The sequence below is a fragment of the Physeter macrocephalus genome, chromosome 20 (genome assembly GCF_002837175.3).
Source record: "Physeter macrocephalus isolate SW-GA chromosome 20, ASM283717v5, whole genome shotgun sequence".
Taxonomy (NCBI): Eukaryota; Metazoa; Chordata; class Mammalia; order Artiodactyla; family Physeteridae; genus Physeter; species Physeter macrocephalus.
In genome coordinates this window covers 35,664,387-35,683,339 of record NC_041233.1, presented here as the reverse complement: position 1 = coordinate 35,683,339, position 18,953 = coordinate 35,664,387, and the positions used below count along the sequence as shown (strand labels likewise).

The 18,953-nt window shown below is 37.5% G+C and overlaps 1 protein-coding gene across 5 annotated transcripts in view; it reads right to left on the bottom strand.

Annotated features, from left to right (window-relative positions):
• Positions 1-18,953, bottom strand: part of SHLD2 (shieldin complex subunit 2) — a 95,375-nt gene that overhangs the window by 58,060 nt on the left and 18,362 nt on the right. The window contains exon 1 of one of the 5 annotated variants that reach the window (XM_028481171.2): positions 9,115-9,257. The exons of the other annotated variants lie outside the window; for them this stretch is intronic. The gene's annotated coding sequence lies outside the window, so the exon portion shown is untranslated. Of the gene's footprint in view, positions 1-9,114; positions 9,258-18,953 lie in introns of those variants that run through there. 5 annotated transcript variants of the gene reach the window in all.

Genomic DNA, 18,953 nt, shown 5'->3' with positions numbered 1-18,953 from the left:
CCCACAAGCTGCATGGTGCAGCCAAAAAAAAAAAGAGTGGATAACCAGGTTTATAGCACAGAAAAAAAATACATGGTTAAAAACAAAGAAAACATTCAACCTCCTAATAAAATGAAAGAAAATTTTATAAATTAATGAGAAAACATTTCTACCTATCAAACTTGCAAAGATTCAATGAAAAGGGTACAAAGGTGCAGGGAAATAGCTTATACTAATAAGAGTTTAAACTAGTAAAATCCTTCTGGAGGGCAATATGGCAATGTATGTAAAAAGACTTAAAATTCTGTATCCCTTTGACCCCATAATTATACTTCTAGGGATCTAACCTAAAGAGAAAAATATCGTATACACTCTCATAGATTTAGCTACAAGAATGTTCACAGCAGTATCATGTAAAATGTTAGAAAAGTAAGGAAAACGTGCATTGACTGAGGTCTGATAAATTATGGCACATCCATACAAAGGCAAAACTATATAGCCATTTAAAGTCATGAAGATATGTATTACCACAAAAAATTTTCCTTAATATACTGATATGTAAAACAAGGAGACTATAGAAGATTATATATGGAAAGATTTTATTTTAATTTATTATTTTTTAAAACAGTATTCAGGGGCTTCCCTGGTGGTGCAGTGGTTGAGAATCCACCTGCCAATGCAGGGGACACGGGTTCAAGCCCTGTTCCGGGAAGATCCCACACGCAGCAGAGCAACTAAACCCGTGCGCCACAACTACTGAGCCTGCGCTCTAGAGCCCGCGAGCCACAACTACTGAGCCCACATGCCACAACTACTGAAGCCCACACACCTAGGGCCTGTACTCTACAACAAGAGAGGCCACCACAATGAGAAGCCTGCTCACTGCAACTAGAGAAAGCCCACGCGCAGCAACGAAGACCCAACACAGCCAAAAATAAAAATAAATAAAATAAATTTATTTTTAAAAAACAATATTCAGGTTACTACTATTTACATTGATGTTAGAAACCATTTCTACAGTTTCCACATGTTCTCCATAGTGAATGATACAAGTGGTGCTAAAAAAGAAATAGTTCTTCTACTCTTTTAATTCAATCAATCCAATTTATCTTAATTCACTGTGCTAAGAAATAACATTGAATACTAGTAACCCACCTACTATGCACATTCATGGTAAACTCATCACTCTTACAAATATCCAATAGTTACTAAATGGTAGTCTCTGAATTTCCTACTTAAAATGATAGAATGTTGCCACATTTTATGTCACTTACTAAAGGGTATAAGACACACTATCTGCCCCTCAAAAACAAAATCAACTGAAGTTTAAAGCTATTAATCATTCTTGTATCTAAAATAATAGCTACTAAAACAAACCTTTAAGCAGACAATTGATTTCTTAAATCTTTTTGCATAAACTCTCATTTCCTTTGCAACAGGCTTTGGTTTTTCAAGTGAGAGATTTGTAATCATGTTCTCATCACCACCTGAGGTACCCTATGATTAGTGCGGTGCGGTGAGCCTCTTAGTCCTGCTTGCAATGCAGTGGGAATTTCTCCCTCCCAGCCCCTATTCCAGGCATTTTCCTTCTACCAGTAAGTATTTAAACAGGAAGTGACCCTTAATCTAGCTGCTCTTCTGCCTTAAAGAATAGGGTGACCGAACAGCCTGATCTGCCCAGTATGGTCTTAGTTTAAGCACGCTATCCTGGTGTCCTGTTTCGTCAGTCTCCCTTCTCACTCTTAAAAATGTTTCGGTTTAGTAATAAATTACATAGTATCCTAGTTAAGAACCATATAAATATGCGAATAAATGTCCTATTAGTGAAGAGTGTGCCTCCTAATACATTTTATCAGAAACATTATAACAACAGTTAGGAACAACTTAAGAAATGAAGGGAAACACTCTTTCATTTTCCCGTAAAAAGTTTTTAAAAATAAAACACTAATAGAAATAAGGCTGAATTGCATCTAAAATATATAATATGCATTTAAGAATCTCACAACACAGATAAGAATTAAATGAGGTAGAAAAGATAATTAACCTGCTTGGCAGCTAAAGAATCTAGCTTCAGGTTCTGGGTAATGAAGCTGCAGACACAGGTATAAAATCTTTTGGATCCAGTCTTCCTAGAAAATGTCTCCAACAGCAAGATGTCAACTTATCCAAGACTCACCCTTCCTAAGGAAAGTCAAATGAGCAACCTTAAAATGTCACACTTCACTCCCCCATCTCCCACACTATGTAACTGCAAAAGAACTGAACTGTAAGACTAGTAATCAAGATCTCAAGCAAAACATGGGTCCCAGGGGTCTGCCTGCCAACACCTGTACTTGCTCTTATCTCCACCCACCCCCTAAAAAAGGTGAAAAACACAAAATCAAGGAGAAAAAAAAAACTTTGCAACTTCAGCCCTGACATTCCTTTGTAAAAAGTCCATACTCATCTCAGCAAATGGCAACTCCATTCTCCCAGTTCCTCAAGCCAAAAACCTTGGTATCCTCTCTGACAGCTCTCTTTTTCTCATACTTCCAATTTGTCATCAAATCCTTTTAGCCCTACCTTTAAAATTCATTCAGAACTTGACCACTTTTTCTCCACCTTCACCTGCTCCTGCCCTGGTTCAAATCACCATCATCTGGATTATTGGCAATAACCTGATTTTCCTTCTTATTCTACTGCCTCCTCAGAAAACAGGTTTATAGAAGTTAAAGGAACTTGCCCCACGTCACACAGCCTGCAGGCAGTGGAGCCAAGACTGAAATGCAGGAAATCAAACTGCAGAGCCTAAGATCTTAACCAGTATACCACACTGCCTCTCTGGGTTTTTTACTTTGCACAACTGTGGAGCTAGAATCCAAGCCGGAACGCTGCCATTAAGTCATATGAAACACACTCAGAAAACACTGGTGGCACTTCTCTGGTGGCACAGTGGTTAAGAATCTGCCTGCCAATGCAGGGGACACGGGTTTGAGCCCTGGTCCAGGAAGATCCCACATGCCATGGAGCAACTAAGCCCATGCGTCACAATTACTGAGGCTTTGCTCTAGAGCCCATGAGCCACAACTACTGAGCCAACGTGCCACAACTACTGAAGCCCATGCACCTAGAACCTGTGCGCCACAAGAGAAGCCACCACAGTGAGAAGCCTGCACACCACAACAAAGAATAGCCCCCACTCGCCACAACTAGAGAAAGCCTGCGCACAGCAATGAAGACCCGATGCAACCCAAAATAAATAAATAAATAAATAAATAAATAAATTTATTTTTTTTTAAAAAGCACTGGCTTATCTAGAGAGGTAAGAAAAGAACTTCAACATAAAGGAGCTACATTATCAAAGAATTCCACTTAGAAGGTTTACTGTAAAGTTAATAATGAAGTGAATAATAAATAGCTTTTAAGAGGACCTCTCTTTCTCTTTCTTAATCCCCTCCTTCAAATCTGACAAATTTTCTCTCTCTCTCCCTCCCTCCCTCCCTCTCCCTCTCTCTCCCTCTCTTTAGTCATCTGGCAATGGGATGATAAATTTCCAAGACATTAAATATTCAAATTTAAAAACCTGTCGCTGGGGGGCTTCCCTGGTGGCGCAGTGGTTGACAGTCCGCCTGCCGATGCAGGGGACACGGGTTCGTGCCCCGGTCCGGGAAGATCCCACATGCCGCGGAGCAGCTAGGCCCGTGAGCCATGGCCGCTGAGCCTGCGCATCCGGAGCCTGTGCTCCACAACGGGAGAGGCCACAACAGTGAGAGGCCTGCGTACCGCAAAAAATCAACAACAACAACAAAAAAAAAACAAAAAAACCTGTTGCTGGGAATTCCCTGGCGGTCCAGTGGTTAGTACTCTGCGCTTCCATTGCAGGGGGCATGGGTTCGATCCCTGGTCAAGGAACTAAGATCCCACATGCCACAACACAGCCAAAAAAATAAATAATAAAAACCTGTTGCCTAGCAAGTTAAAATATACAGAGTAAATGTAACAAACCATAGATGACAGACCTACTTTCCTGACCTAAACCACTTTCTTCCTTTCACCTTAAATACCTCAAGGTATACCTCAGCATCTATGTACACTAGCTGTTCCCTCAGCCTTAAATGTTCTTCCCCTAGACTCTTGTTTACTATTTTTAAAATTTGAAGTATAATTAAACATTCAGTAATAGGCACAGGTCTTAACAGTTCTGTTTGATGACTATTGACAATGGTCTACACCCATGTAACCATCACCCAAAACAAAATACAGAACATTCCCATGATCTCAGGAAGTTCTTGCATGTCTTTTTCTTAACAGCTTCCTTCCCTTTCCAACCTACAATTATCTTCTGATTTCTATCACTACAGCATAGTTTTGTCTTTTCTTGAACTTCATATAAACAATACAGTATATGCTCATTTATGACTAGTTCCTTTCACTTAACACAATGGTTTTGAGATTCACCTGTGTTGTTGGGTGTATCAGGTGTTGGGTACTGTGAATACACCACACACACACAAAATATACACCACAGGTTGTTTATCCATTTTCCTGTACATGGACATTTCAGTTGTTTCCAGTTTGGGGCTTTTATGAATAAGACTGCTATGAACATTCTTGAATTCATAATTTTGAGGAAATATGTTTTCATTTCCCTTCATTAAATATATAGGGGTAGAATGTTAAATCATAGGATGTATATATGTTTAACTTTCAGTAGAAAATGCCAAACAGCTCTCCAAAGTAGCTATACTATCTGGCACACCCATCAGCAATGGATGAGTTCCAGTTGCATCACATCATGCCCAACATTTAGTATCTTCAGCCTTTCTCTTGTTAGCCATTCTACAGTGTGTGAGATGGTATCTTATTATGAATTTACTTTGCATTATCTCCCTGTTGACTAAGTGATGTTGACTACCTTTGCAAGTGCTTATTGGTCATTAGTATATCCTCTTTGGGGAAGTCTGTTACTGGTTTAGTCCTCTTTTCCTCATTTTACTATTGAATTATTGCACTTCTTTACATACCCTAGATATAAGTCCTTTGACAGATAGATATGCTGGAAATTTTTTTTCCCTACTCTGGACTTACCTACTCTTTTTTTTTTTTTTTTTTTTGAGGTACGTGGGCCTCTCACTGCTGTGGCCTCTCCCATTGCGGAGCATAGGCTCTGGACGCACGGGCTCAGTGGCCATGGCTCACGGGCCTAGCCGCTCCATTTGCGGAGCATAGGCTCTGGACGCACGGGCTCAGTGGCCATGGCTCACGGGCCTAGCCGCTCCACGGCATGTGGGATCTTCCCGGACTGGGGCACGAACTCGTGTCCCCTGCATCGGCAGACGGACTCTCAACCATTGCGCCACCAGGGGAGCCCCACCTACTCTTTTTTTTAGTGGTATCTTTTATTACTTTTTAAAATATTTATGTATTTATTTTTTTATTTGGCTGTGCTGGGTCTTAGTTGTGGCACGTGGGATCTTCAGTTGTGGCATGAGAACTCTTAGTTGTGGCATGTGGGATCTAGTTCCCTGACCAGGGATCGAACTTGGGCCCCCTGCATTGGAAGTGTGGAGCCTTAGCCACTGGACCACCAGGGAAGTCCCTTAGTGTTATCTTGTAAAAGGCAGTAATGTTAAATTAGTTGAGGTCCAATTTATCAATTTTTTTTCTTTTACGTATCTTTTTTCTTTTAGGATCTTATCTGATAAATTTTTGAATACTCCAAAGTCATAGGGATATTATTTTTTTTTCTTCTAGCTTTGACATTTTAAAAATATGTCCACAAATTATTTGATACTCCTCCCTTCAGGAGGTGAAGCTTAATTCCTTTACCCTTAAACATGGGCTGCAGTAATGAGTAGAATACGGTGGAAGTGATGGTATGTGACTCCCAAGACTTTGTCATAAAAGGCAATGCCACTTCCTCCTTGTGCTCCCTCTTTGATCACTTACCCTGAGGGAAGTCAGCTGCCGTGTTATGAGGGCACTCAAACAGCCCTAAGAATAGACTCATGTGGTGAAGAACTGAGTCTCCAGCCAATAGCCAGTGAAGAGCTGAGGCCTCTAGCCAATAGCCGTGGGACATAAGCCATCTTAGAAGGAGATTCTCCAGCCCCAGTCAAGCCTTCAGATGATTACACTCTTGCTAAAATCTTGGCTACAACCGGATGAGAGACTGTGCTAGAATTACCTAGCTAAATTCCTCCTGTGTTCCTGACACAGAGTAACTGTAACATAATAAATATTTGTCACTTTAAGCCAGGAAGTATTGGGAAATTTGTTATGAAGTGAGAGGTAATACAGAAGTTGTATCGTTTTTGCTTTGCATTTTAGATATATGATCCACTGCAAATTAGTTTCTGTGTATGGAATGAGTTGAGGTGATAGTTCATTGTTTTCCATATAGATATCAAGTTAGAGCAACATTTGTCTTTCTTTCTCCCATTGGACTAACTTGGCACTTTGGTGGGAAAATGTATGAGTCTATTTCTGAGATCTCTATTGTGTATCATTGATCTAAATGTCTATCCTTATGCCAACACTACACTGTCTTGATTACTGTAGCTTTGTGGAAAACCCTGACATCAGGAAACAAAAGTCCTCCAACTGTCTTTTTCAAAATTATTTTGGCTATTCTTAGACCTTTATATCTTGATAAGTTTATAGAATTGTCTTATCTATTTCTTCAAACAAAGCCTACTAGGATGTTTAAAGAAGACTGAATTGAATCTATCGGTCAATTTAGAGAGAATTCCATCTTAATAATGTTGAGTCTTCCAATCCATGAATATGGAATCACCATTTATCTAGGTTTTTTTTTAAACTTACATTAGCAATGTTTCTACCTTTTCAGTGTTGAGAGCATATCCTTAGTTAGATTTATTCATAGGTATTTGCTTTTTTTTATGCTATCAGAAATAACAGTTTTTATTTTCGTTTTCAAATAGTTCATTGTAATATAGAGAACTACAAATTATTTTCATATAGTGATTTTGCTAAATTCACTTACTAAAATTGCTTTTTGTAGATTCCATAGGGTTTTCCATGTACACAATCATGTCATATGTAAATAACAGTTTTACTTCTTTTCTAATTTTTATGCTTAATTATGTTCTTTTTCTTGACTTATTACACTTTCTAGGACCACTAGTTCAATGTTGAATAAAGGTGGTGAAAGAAAAATATATATCCATATTACTGCTTTAAAATCTTTAGGATCCATAGCTAAGGTTGGCAAATGTTTTCTACAACAGGTCACAAAGTAAGTATTTTACACTTTGCAGGTCATACAGTCTGTTACAATTACTGTACACTGTGAATGTAGCAAGAAAGCAGCCATGGACAATACATAAACAAATAAGCATGGCTATGTTCCAATAAAACTTTACGGTCACCGAAATTTGATTTTCCTATTTTCACATGTCACAAAATATTAGTCTCCTTTTGATTCTTTTTCAGCCATTTTATTACATATAAACCATTCTAGGTCACAAGCCACACAGGAACAGGTGATGGGCTGGATTTGTCCTACAAGCTAAAGTTTGCTGATCTCTGGTTTAGACCATTGATTTGAGACCTTTCTTCTTTCCTAATATAAGAATTTAATGCAATGTTTCCTTCCAAACAGTGCTTAATGGCACTAATATTTGTTTCATTTGTGCTTTATACTGGTTTTTTAGCCATCATTATAGGATTGTCAATTTACATCTTTAACTTTACACAGTCTTCAAATAACATACAGCCAGCCTGCCATATACATGGGTTCTATATCTGCAGACTCAACCAACTGCAGATGAAAAAAAAAAAATCCAGAAAGTTCTAAAAAGCAAAACTTCAATTTGTTGCATGCCAGCAACTATTAACATAGCACTTACATTGTATTCACAACTGTTTACATAGCATTTACCTTGTATTAGGTATTATAAGTAATCTAGAGATGATTTAAAGAATACAGGAGGATGTGCATAGGTTACATACAAATACTGTGCCATTTTACATAACGGACTTGAGAAATCTGAGGATTTTGGTATCCAAGGGAGGTCCTGGAACCACTCCCCGGGGATAACAAAGAATTACAGTACCACTTAACCTGTTCTAAGAACCTTACAACAGCACTGATTCACAATCTGAATGTTATACTCAGGCCAAATTATTTATCAAGGTTATGAGGAAAATAAAGGCATTTTCAGAAATGCAACATATCAAATAATTTGCCTCCCGTTCACCCTTTCTTCAGCAAATTGTGGGAGTAAACCAAGAAAGAGGAGGACATAGAACAGAAGAAACAGAAGATCCAACACAGAAGAAAAGGAAATGCCTAGAATGATAGCTGGGCACTATGAGAAAATGGAAACCGCTCCAGACTGGAGCACGTTACTCTGGAGGGACTTCTCTGAGATGACATTGACAGAATAAATTATGTGGAAGAAAACAGGAACTTTGGGCAACTGCTAGCAAATTTTGAGTTGAGTTAGTGATAAGGACACAAAAAACCATATAAACAAGTTATGTCTTAAACTGAAAGCATCAAATACATTACTTGAAAAATCACAGGTAAATACAAAACAGCTAGGAGTTGAGAGTGGTTACCTCTGAGAAGGGGAAGTGAAGGTGGGGACCAAGAAGTACTGTCTGTCTGGACAATCCCTGACAAACTACTTGGCTCGTTAAACTGTATAACTCTGAAGAAGAAAAATATGGAAGATAAGGAAATAAGGTACTTAAGGATTTCCCAAGGACATAAAACCATCTTGGCAACTAAATGTGACCTCTGGAAACCAAGAAGTCTAACAATATTGTCCTGCAAAATAGAAAACAACACAAACGAATGCATTTGATGGGTGGAAAAGGGCAAGAAAAAAGCAACATTACGCTTGTGCTATGATAACTCTTGTCAAATGCGTGACATCAAGAGCAGAAATCCCTAGGTTTCTGTGCTTCAGTTCCCCCGTCTATAAAGTGTGTGTAACAGTATCCCTCTCCCAGGACTGTAATGAGGCTTCAACCCAATAATGAATATAAAGTGCTTACAGCAGTGTTAGAAATAAATATTAACACAGTTAATACTTTACTCTTTTTAAATAACTGAAATTATTTTTTATTTCAAATCGTTCAATTTAATTGTCACAATGATACTGAAATGTTTATTTGAATGCTTACCTTGTCTATTCAAACATCAAGGCCTCTAACCCTTTCACATATCTCCAAAAGGCGGGGGGGCTGTGGGGGGCAGAAGGTAAACTGTCTGATGACCCAAGAGTAACAGAAATAACAATTAATGAAGCTTGTCTGTAAAGATGCTTATCATTCTGAAGAACCGACTGCACCTGAAAAACTACTCAGGATACCAGGCTTCATCTTACACTTCTTAGTTGATTATGATCAATCATTCACTCACTAAGTAAGTCAGCAATTAGAACTGAAAACTTGGTCCTAACTATACATTAACTCAGTAATGCTGAGACCAGCATTTTTCCACTTCTAAAGAGATAAAGTCTCCAACTTATGCACAGATTGTGCTATCCAAGTTCAGTTCTACTTCGTTATAAAACCTGAGAAACATTTTTCCAAAGGAAAAAAGTATGAAATAAAGTTGAGATCCTGGGCAAGAAATAAAGGCCAATTTAATCCATACATACCTAAGAACCATGGAAAAAATAAAAGAATAAATATAACCACGTTAGGTGGCTTTCAATCTCTTCTTTTGTGCTCTAACAGCTAGCAAAATAATAGTTACTTGAGATTAAGAGTTGTCCCACACTTTGTTTTATTCATCTTTGGATCCTTATAAACATAAACAGTATGTTAGCAGAGTACCTGACTTCTATTGGAAGCTTAAAATATTTATTTAACAAATGAATAACTAGAATTAAGAGTACTATTTGAACTATACTCTTTTTATGCAGAAATACACTACAATTTGCAACTGAAGGAACATTTTCCTTTATCTTGGCAACAAGATCAGAGTTTGAACACCAAGAACAATAAAGCCTGGGCAGATACTCCATCTACATAACAGTCATTACTCCTAGAAATCACATTTTGGTCACAGATCACTCATACTGTTTTTAAGTATGTATAAATCACTAAGTTGGGTTTCATAATATAAAACTGACCTCCAAAATTCCCTGCTTCTTTCCCTTCACCAATATCTTATATAAAAATTGCAGCCATCAGTATTTTATCTGGGAGGATTTCCCCCCACAGTTTTATTGAGATATAATTGACATATAACATTGCATTAGTTTAAGGTATAGGGTATAATAATTTGATATATGTATATATTACAAAATGATTACCACAATAAGTTAACAACACAACCATCACCTCACATAGTTATAAATTTTTTTATTGTGATGAGAACGCTTAAGATTTACTGTTTGCAATTTTTAAATATTTAATGTAGTACTGTTAACTATAGTCACCATGCTGTACATTACATCTCCAGAACTTATTTATCTTATAACTGACATCTGTACCTTTTGACCACCTTCCTCTATCTCCCCATGCCCACCCCTCTGACAACCACCAATCTGTTCTCTGTTTCTGCCTTCAGTTTTTTTAGATTCCACATTTAAGTGATATCATAAAGTATTTGTCTTTCTCGGTCTGGTTTATTTTACTCAGCATAATGCCCTTGAGGTCCATCCATGTTGCTGCAAATGGCAGGATTTCCTTATTTTTATGGTTGAATAATACCCCATTGTATATATACACACCACATTTTCTTTTTTTTTTTTAATGATTTGGCCTCCCAGGTCCAAGTCAGTATTTTTTCTTTTTTTGTAATTAAGTTATTTATTTGTTTATTTTTGGCTGTGTTGGGTCTTCGTTGCTGCGCATGGGCTTTCTCTAGTTGCATCGAGTGGGGTCTGCTCTTCGTTGTGGTGCGCGGCCTTCTCATTGCGGTGGCTTCTCTTGTTGCAGAGCACGGGCTCTAGGCGCGCGGGCCTCAGTAGTTGTGGCTCATGGGCTCTAGAACGCAGGCTCAGTAGTTGTGGCACATGGGTTCACTAGTTGTAGCTCGCAGGATCTAGAGCACAGGCTTCAGTAGTTGTGGTTCTCAGGCTCTAGAGCGCTGGCTCAGTAGTGGCGCACGGGCTTAGTTTCTCCATGGCATGTGGGATCTTCCCAGACCAGGGCTCAAACTCGTGTCCCCTGCATTGGCAGGTGGATTCTTAAACACTGCACCACCAGGGAAGTCCCATATATCACATTTTCTTTATCCATTCAGCCATCAATGAATACCTAGGTTACTTCCATGTCTTGGCTATTATAAATAATGGTACAATGAACATGGGGGTGCAGATATCTCTTCAAGACAGGGATTTCACTTCTTTAGAATATGTTCCCCAAAGTGGAATTGCTGAATCACACAGTAATTCTATTTTTAATTTTTTGAGGTCGATTTTTTAATCTAAAATTTATTTTTTAATTTTTTTGAGGTAGAAAGCAGTTTCTATACTACTTCTAGTCAGTACCAAAGGTTATCAACTGAAAAATTAATACAATGGACCAAAAAATGTAATAAAAAAAACTTATTAAAAGATTCAATACTCAGGGACTTCCCTGGTGATCCAGTGGTTAAGACTCCATGCTTCCACTGCAGGGGGCACAGGTTCTATCCTTGGTCAGGGAACTAAGATCCTGGATGCCAGGTGCGGCATGACCAAAAAAAAAAAAAAAAAAAGATTCAATATTCAGAGAGAAATTCTCTTTAAAACCCAACATTTCTCTAGTTCAAATGCAACTACCTATACTTAGACGTTACAGAAATGAAGTAGATAAAATTACCCAACCCAGTAACATAAATTATGTTAAGAACAAAAATAATTGCAAAACAACTGAAAATTATAGGTTAACATTACAGAATTTAGTAAACAATGAATTCGATGTCCACATTGCAAAGCTGACTTCCACAGTTTAAAACCTGAGTTTACCTAAAAAAGAAACCCCTTAATTTTTCATTACTCAAAGAAAACAACTCAATCTCTATGATACATCCTTAAAGAAATAAAGATTAATTTATCCTAGAGAGCCAGGGTTCACATCAAGCTTTATGGAATGACTGATAATCACATTTCTTCTTCCAAACATAAAATTCATGTGGATTGTCACCTTAAATGAGAAAGGCATGAAAAGAACGTAAGCTCCAATCTAGCATTAGAAATTACTCCATAAATACCCTTTCTGCTTTGAAAGTCTATTTCCCTAATGAAACCAATATACTTTATTTCTTTATAATGATTTCATTTCATGTAAATTCATGAAGGTTGTATAAATATTTGTTAGAATAGGAGTTTGTTTGAATAGTTCATAATGACTAGTGAGAACAAGAGACAAGGGTAGCATCACCAGCAGAGGAGACAAAAGCATCTCTGAAGCACCCACTACATTAACACATTTTTTACACAAAGATTTTTAAGTAAGGTCTTTATGTGATTATTTCTGAAAAATATTTTTATATCCAAGAAAATTTAAACATAAGCAATTAAATCTACTTTTAATTTTTAAATTGTTTTTTTATTTTGAATTTTGATTAAGAATGTTTACTGTAGAAAGACCAGATCAGTTTCTCTGCTTTAGTAAAGTATATAATAAAATATGAAACTCATTAAGGAAAAGCAAAGCAGGAAACTTAATATGTCACTTTTAGACACCTATCCTTAGGTGAAAGTAAACAACATTAATTCCAAGTATATTCTAAACTTTTAGGAGAAGTGGGTGGGTGAAGGAAAAAGAGAGAATAAAAACTGACACTTCTATAGTGTAGGTTTATATTTTAATGTTTTCATTCTGAAAAGCAAATGAGGCAAATTGAGACTTCCACCTGGCTTGCCAGAATGACTCTCATAAGTACGAATATGCTTAGGTTAACATTTTCATAAACTTTTTTCTCATTTCTTCCAAGTATCTTAAATAACATTAAAAACTACATAACATGATGCAGCTGTTTCGGAAAAACTGTTTGACAGTTCCTCAAAAAGTTAAACAGAGATATCATATAACCCAATAATTACATCCTAGGTATACACCAAGGAGAATTGAAAACATACGTCCACAAAAACCTGTAAATGAATGTTCATAGCAGCATCATTCCTATCAGTCAAAAAGTGGAAATAACCCAAACATCCCATCAACTGATGAATGGATGAACCAAATGTGGTATATCCTCACAATGGAATATTAGTCAGCCCAGAAGAGCTACAAAGTACTGATATGCCACATCACAGGTAAAGTCTGAAAACACGCTACATTAAAGGAACCAGAAACATAAGGCAATATATCGTATGATTCTGTTTATATAAATTACTCAGAATAGGCAACTCCACAGAGATATAAACAGAGATATGGCTGCCAGGGGCTAGGAGAAGGGGGAAAACTTAAGAGGGGTTTCCTTTGAGGGCGATGAAAAAGTTCTGGAACTAGATAATGGTGATGGTTGCACAACACTGATTATACTCAAAGCCACTGAAACTTTTATGTTATGTGAATTATACTTTAATTAATGAAAGAAACCCTACAAAACAAAAAAACAGACGTTAACATCTTATCACAGAAAGTTAACTTCCAAAATAAATGATTATTTTTTGGTATTTCTTTAAAAACCTTATTTTTAATTTGATATGGACATCAGAAACATTTTTATTTATATATTTATTTATTTTGGTCGTGCCAGGTCTTAGTTGTGGCACGCAGGATCTTCCACGCCTTGTGCGGGATCTTTGTTGCCGCATACAGGATCTTTAGCGGTGGCATACAGGATCTTTAGTTGTGGCATACAAATTCTTAGCTGGGCATGTGGGATCTAGTTCCTTGACCAGGGATCGAACCCGGGCCCCCTGCGTTGGGAACATGGAGCCTTAGCCACTGGACCACCAGGGAAGTCCCTAGAAACATTTTCAGAAATAAACCTTTTTCTATAATGCCCAATACCATCCTTAAGCTTTTCTATTTGTCAGGAATTCGCATGAAAATCTTTTATCGCCAGCTTTGCAATGCTTAGTCTGCCGGGGTAGGAATCAATTTTATATAATATCTAAACAAGTCAAGTGAGTTTTAAAATGGGCAGAATGTTTTATTAAACTTGGCTTACGAATATCGTATGTTGAATTTTAGTACAGGAGAGGAACATGTTTATTTCTAATGAAGAAAATCAGCAAAAGATGAAAAACTTTTTATTTTATTTATTTATTTATTTATTGGCTGCATTGGGTCTTCATTGCTGTGTGCGGGCTTTCTCTAGTTGTGGCGAGTGGGGGCTACTCTTTGTTGTGGTGCACGGGCTTCTCATTGCGGTGGCTTCTCTTGTTGTGGAGCACGGGCTCTAGGTGCACGAGCTTCAGTAGTTGTGGCATGTGGGCTCAGTAGTTGTGGTTCACAGGGTTAGTTGCTCCGCAGCATGTGGGATCTTCCCAGACCAGGGCTTGAACCCGTGTCCCCTGCACTGGCAGGTGGATTCTTAACCGCTGAGCCACCAGGGAAGTCCTGAAATACTTTTTACTTATTATTTATTTATTTATTTAAGATTTATTATTTATTTATTTACTTTATTTATTTTTGGCTGTGTTGGGTCTTAGTTGCGGCACACAGGATCTTTGTTGCGGTGCATGGGCTTCTCCCTAGTTGTGGCATGAGGGTTTTTTTCCCTCTTCTCTAGTTGTGGTGCGCAGGCTCCAGGGCACATGGGCTCTGTAGTTTGCGGCACACAGGCTCTCTAGTTGAGACGCACTAGCTCAGAAGTTGTGGCACGTGGGATTAGTTGCCCCGTGGCATGTGGGATCTTAGTTCCCTGACCAGGGATAAAACCCGCGTTCCCTGCATTGTATGGCGGATTCTTTACCACTGGACTACCAGGGAAGTCCCCCGAAAAACTTTTTAGACAGCAAAATTTACCTAGTCTGCTTTAGCCCTCATGAAGCTATCTCTGACATTCATCTTTTTTAATTTTGATATTCAATACAGAAAAGCAACATCCAAAAAAAAAAAAGGCCATGCCAAATGCAATAATAGCCCATTAATTTATTTTACCTCAAATATAATAGAAAATACCACTTCTGCTGAACCTGATTCTAGGCAAGGTAAAATTCAGTCGCCTACATAATAATTTGCCCAATGTCCATTCACAATCTTCCTGCTTGCTCTTAACGGCATTTGAGTTGAGTAGGCTCTCAATCTACATGAATTAATTATGTAAATTATCAGATTAAATAACAGTTTCAACCTCAAATAATAACATCTATTTGGGGCCTATGCGAACCAGGCAATGGAACTAGAGGCTTTATATATTTAACTCATTTCAGCTCACAATACCTTACAGAGAGGTTAAGTAACTTCCCTAAGGTCACAACACTGGTACACTGCAAAGCCAGGATTCAAACCAAGGTGTGTCAGACATACAATCATTTTTGCTAAAACATTCCAAGTGTGGGCTACAAAGGAATATAATTTCAGTTTAATTGGCAAACATTCCTCTTATCTCTTGAATACAGCTTCTAAATGTTTAGGTAATGAGAAAGAAAAAGAGTGCTTGAAAAGAACAGTACTGAAGAATGAAGTGATGTGTCTGGGGAAACATGCAGTGCACTGTTTGCCTACTATGTGCCACGTGCTGGACTGGCTATTTTAATGCATGAACACTTAACTGTTACAACAATCCTGGGAAGTAAATATTGATACCTCCTTTTTTACATAAGAAGAAACTGAAGTTTAGAAGGTGCAAGAAGGTCCAAGGTTACAGAAGTTGCAAGGCACATAGTTGGGATTAGAAACCAAATTCAGTCGGTCAATAAATATTTACTGAGTGTTTACTATGTACCAGGGCTATGCGAGGCACTTAGAATAGAATATTAGAGATCTCCCACATACAGCTCAAACCAAACCCATCTTCTTTTTGCTTAGGCAGTAAATCATTGTGAAATTGAAAAATCCCCATAGATTTTTCTTTTAATAGCTTTGTTTTAAATGATTATTCATGCTTTGGTTATACATGTTAAGTACTGTCCCTAGAGCCAGAAGTTGATTGCCATAAAAACTGAATAAGCCTCCAATAGATAATGTGAAAATATAAGCAATTCTGTCCTCCTGCATGATTTTGACCATATTGCTAGATAGAGAACACCACTTTGGAAAATATACTTCTTATGTTCTCAAGGATAATTTAAACCATTAAGCATTTTACAAAGCTTTTGAAGGTCAGATTTTAAATGACAACAGTGAAATTTCAAAAAGAACAGGAAAAGTCAGCACCAAAGCTAGTTTAACATTAATAATAAGTGATCTAATAAATAGGTCTATGTTTGCCTAGTCAGGTTTTGCTTATTATGTCAGTTGGAAAGCCAGAAGGAAACTGGTTTTAACTCCCATACAACCTGTATCATGACAACATCACTTTATCAGAAATGTAGCTGATATCAGCATAATACTGAGACAGTTCAAATTTAAAACTGATTTTTCTTTTTCAACTATTTTCATAATCATTAATGGTATATAGAATCGAGATAACTTAAGAAAAAAAAAAAAAGAAGGGTAATTAACATTTACTGTGACCCTTCTATGTGCCAGATACTACATTTAATTCTCACAGCCACCTTAACCTTTTAGAGGAAGAAACAGAAGTTTTGAGAAATGAAGTACCTTTTCTAAGATTACATACCTAATAAAGAGGCAGAGCCAAGGTTCAAACTCTGATGTCAATTATTATAATGCTCCATGGCACTAAATACCTGTCAGTTTCTTAATTTATTTAAACACTTTATGATAATATAATATTAGAGCAGAGTAAAATAATGATTTGGATTATGAACTGTTTTAGTACCTCAAAAGTACTAAAGAGTGATGTTGACCTTTTAAAAATTCCTATGACAGTCACTGTGAAAGAGAATATAAAATACCTTCAAGTCAAAATATTAGGCTTTTGAGTAGAAAAAAAGTAACAAATAAATAAGTATACATTTAATATTATCAAAAGAGAACCAAGTTAAAAAAAAAAAAACTAGTTCTATTCTAAAGCAACACTTTTTGAAAGGCTGCAGATCACCAGCGTAGGCTGGCTCGAAGCAGCATTTTTCAGAGTTAACTTCATGGAAGACTAATCCCTATTAAAATATTGAAAGATAATGAGTTTCCACAGTCAATCAAGTTTGAGAAATGCCGGACTTAAGACTAAACCAGTTTCTTCGCTGGTTACAAACAGTACAACATAGTGCCTGGAGCCCTCTGGAGTCAGGCTATCTGGGTTTGAATCCCTCCTCTCCCACCTCCTGGCCTAGCCATGAGATTTGGAACATGTTATTTCACTACTCTGGGTCTCAGGTTTCCCACCTGTAAAAAAAAAAAAAAAAAAAAAAAAAGGAGACAAATGCAAAGACAGATTTGTTGTAAAGATTAGAAAGATTAAAACATCTGGAGTTGAGATATGGGGATATATGTGTATGTAGAGCTGATTCACTTTGTTATAAAGCAGAAACTAACACACCATTGTAAAGCAATTATACTCCAATAAAGATGTTTAAAAAAAAAAATCTGGGGTTGTTAGAACAGAGCCTTAAAATAGTAAGTGCTTGATAAATGTTAAATTATTAGTAGTAACATCATTTCCCTGAGCCTTTATTAACCTGATAAAAGTTGATGCTCATCATGAATCTCCAAGGAGCCAAGGGATATATCTAGTATGCAGCTTCCCAAACTTATATGATAGAACCCACTTTTCCACAGACCATCACTCAAGACTGATTAATGTCTTTTAAAATCAAAACAAAACAAAAAATACTATGAGAAACAATAAAGAATTCCATCACTAAACTTAAATCTGTTTTAAAAAAATACAAGTTTAGTGCTTCCCAGTTGGTGAACACATCGAGGTGCAGGAAGGGTGGCACACGGGAGAAGGCATGGGAAGCTCCACGCCCCTTCCCCCATACCTTGCCCTACACATCTCTTCCACTTGGCTATTCCTGAGTTGTATCCTTAATAAGCCAGTAATATCTCCTTACAGATTCCAGCACATGGGTTCAGTGCCTGGAACCTGTACATGTAGTAGAATAGAGCATTGTTTTATTTTCCATTCTCACAGCCCTCAGTGGCTTCAAGTGATCACATCTCATCACAGTAGTCATTCAATTATCCAAGATTCTATGTGGAACCTATTCATCATCACCCAGCCTGCAATCACTTGAATAAGGACATGAATGGTTTCCATTATCAAGATACATCTATTTAAGTCTCATATCTGTTGTAGAGAAGTCAATATTCAAATGATGGTGTGTTTTCCGTTTGGTATTTATTGTGCCCATTTGGCAAATTTACAGTCATTACCAGAGTGCTGATCATGCTACCCATCCATTTAGAATTTTTTCTAAGCAGTATGTGTGAGGATCTTCAGAAATGCTTACACCCTTTGATCAAACAAATCTATTTCCAATAATCTATACTATGGAAATAAATAAGAATACAAGACAAAACCTTAAATACACATATTGCATTATTGTTTAATATTGTGGAAAATTAGAAATACTAAAGAAGTCTAGGGGGTTTCCCAGGTGGCGCAGTGGTTGAGAGTCCGCCTGCCAATGCAGGGGACACGGGTTCGTGCCCCGGTCTGGGAAGATCCCACATGCCGCGGAGCGGCTGGGCCCGTGAGCCATGGCCGCTGAGCCTGCGAGTCCGGAGCCTGTGCGCCGCAAGGGGAGGGGCCACAACACTGAGAGGCCCGCGTACCGCAAAAAAAAAAAAAAAAAAAAAAAAAAAAAAAAAGTCTAGGGAATTCCCTGGTGGTGCAGTGGTTAGGACTCAGAGCTCTCACTGCTGAGGGCCCAGGTTCCATCTCTGGTCCAGGAACTAAGATCCCACAAGCCGAGTGGTGCAGCCATAAATAAATAAATAAGTCTAATTTTAGAGGCAGGATTAAACAAAGAGTGGTACGTTACTTGTATTACACAGTCATTACAAATTATATTTGAAAGATTATGAATAATGCTATGTGAAAAAGCAAGTTACTA